The sequence below is a fragment of the Tupaia chinensis genome, unplaced genomic scaffold, assembly GCF_000334495.1.
Source record: "Tupaia chinensis unplaced genomic scaffold, TupChi_1.0 Scaffold000270_2, whole genome shotgun sequence".
NCBI classification, from domain to species: domain Eukaryota; kingdom Metazoa; phylum Chordata; class Mammalia; order Scandentia; family Tupaiidae; genus Tupaia; species Tupaia belangeri.
In genome coordinates this window covers 4,276,382-4,278,476 of record NW_006159751.1, presented here as the reverse complement: position 1 = coordinate 4,278,476, position 2,095 = coordinate 4,276,382, and positions in this window count along the sequence as shown.

Sequence of the window (2,095 nt, the reverse complement as noted above, 5' to 3'; positions counted from 1 at the left end):
GCCTGGGCTCCAGAGCCTGCAGCACCGCCTGCCGAGTGTGGAGGCTGAATCCGGGAACAATGAGACATTATCTGCTAATTTTCGGCTGCTGCCACCTGCTCTGCTCCGAACAGGCTCCTTTGCCTTCAGTTCAGATGCAAATTCCCCCACTCCGTGTTAGCAAGATATCGATTTCCCGGCATCACAGTCCTGGGCCCCTGGAACAGACCTGTGTTTTTTCATTCTCTGCAAAGGCAAAACAAGGCGCTTTGTTCTGCGAATTTCCCCAGGAACTCGGGAGGGGGAGGGAGAAATCGCCGCGGAGTAACAGAGTTGCCATAAACACGGGCAGAGAGCAGTTCGTCTCCATTTGTATTTTACAGAAACAAACCCGCCCGCTAATGAGCGCGTAGCTACGGGCCTGGCTCCTGTCTCTCCCGAGTCCCGAGTTCTGTATCGCGTGGTGGATACAGAAGGGGGAGAGGCGATGGGCCCGCTGGGCTCCTCAGGTGGGTTTTTAGAAGCCCGACCTGTTCTTGGAACAGCAACCGAGCACTTCCTGCAGGAAGGCGACCTGGATTGTAGAATGTCGCCAGGATCCTGCCTGCGCAGTCCCTCCCGCCCAGCTCTAACGAAGGCGTCAGGGGAAGGGGGTAGAAGCTGCTAACTCCGCAACGGCCTCTCCGCCTTCCCTAACCCCGGACGGACGGGCTGATTACACCCGCCGGGATTTCAGCACCGTGGACAGAGCCAGGACGCAGTCCTGGAGGATGACCCTCCTGGCTTGGGCACGCACGCAGACGCGCCCGGCCTCAAGGCCTCAGCTTGGTTCTTGGTGCCCGAGACAGTAGCTAGCCAGCAATCACTAGTCCAAGGGCCGGCTGGTTCGGCTGGCACAGATGGCGGGCAGTGGAGACCGCCGGGAGCTGGGGCTCCGAATATGCTCCCTCTGAAACATGAGTCACCAACCGAGCTGCTTCTGATTAGCGTGAAAATTCGGAGGAAAGACCTTCCGCCCCCACTGCCGGACGCACACCAGTGCCGCGGCTTTCGGAGGCTGCAGTTAAAGTTTTCCTCTCTAGCTCCAGAAGGCAAAGGGACCCTAGTCTGGAGGTGCAGGCGCTCCACGCAGGAGAAGCCCGGCCTCCGGACGGTGGAGGACACGAGACTCCCGCGCAAGAACCACGGTCGCCCGGCCGCCCCGAGAATGCCCACACACCTCCAGGACTGAGGGAGGCTCCTTGAAGCCCCTCAGCCAACTGCCTGGGCCTCACTCCGCAGTTCCCGAGCGGAGCTCCGCCTTAAAGCAAATCTCAACCCTCTCGTTAGTTTTCGAAAGTCTTTCCGGCCCTTGTTATTTCTGATACTAATAGAAAGACACATTTTCTCTGATGGTGTTGCACCATTGCGGCGAGGTGCGTCTGGCGGGAACCGAGCGCCCTCTCAAAATGCCCCTCATTCCCATTCGCCAGAAACTTTCCCCTCGCGTTGCCATGGAGAGAGACGGCCGCGGCCTCCCGTCGCCATAGCAACGTGCGGGTACCGCGGACCGCAGGATTGCGGGGCTCTGAAAGTCTTCTTGCAGTTCTCATCGCCCCGCAGCTCTGGGGTCTTCTACTTCCGAAACCGGGACTTGGGGCGAGACTGGCTAAGTTGTCCCGACAGTGACCTCAGCCTAGGGCCTCCCACCGGGCCAGGTCAGCTCTTTTGTCACCGGGCTATCTGGCCGGCGCTGGGGCGGCGTGTGGCGGTTGCCCCAGTGTCGCCACACACACTACCTTTCCAGCCCCTGGGCGTCCAGGAAGCACTCGTCCCCGTGTGCCTCTGCTACAGAGGGGAAAACTGGGGCTCAGCGAGGCCCAAGGTCAAGGTGGGCAGTGAACGCGGAGCCCGGACCGTGCTTTCCCCGGCCTTAGACCCTCCAACACGCGGGACAGCAGGGCTTCCCCGCCTCGAACCCGCCCGGACTCTGGCCAGTCCCCGAGTGTAGAGGGGGCGGCCTGGAGGTGCCAGACTTGCCAGCTGCCGCGGGATGCCACGTGAGGGGCGGGGACCCCGCAGGGAAGTGATTAAAAGCAGCTCGGAGCCGCAGGGGGCCGCTGCGGGGAGGGTCTCC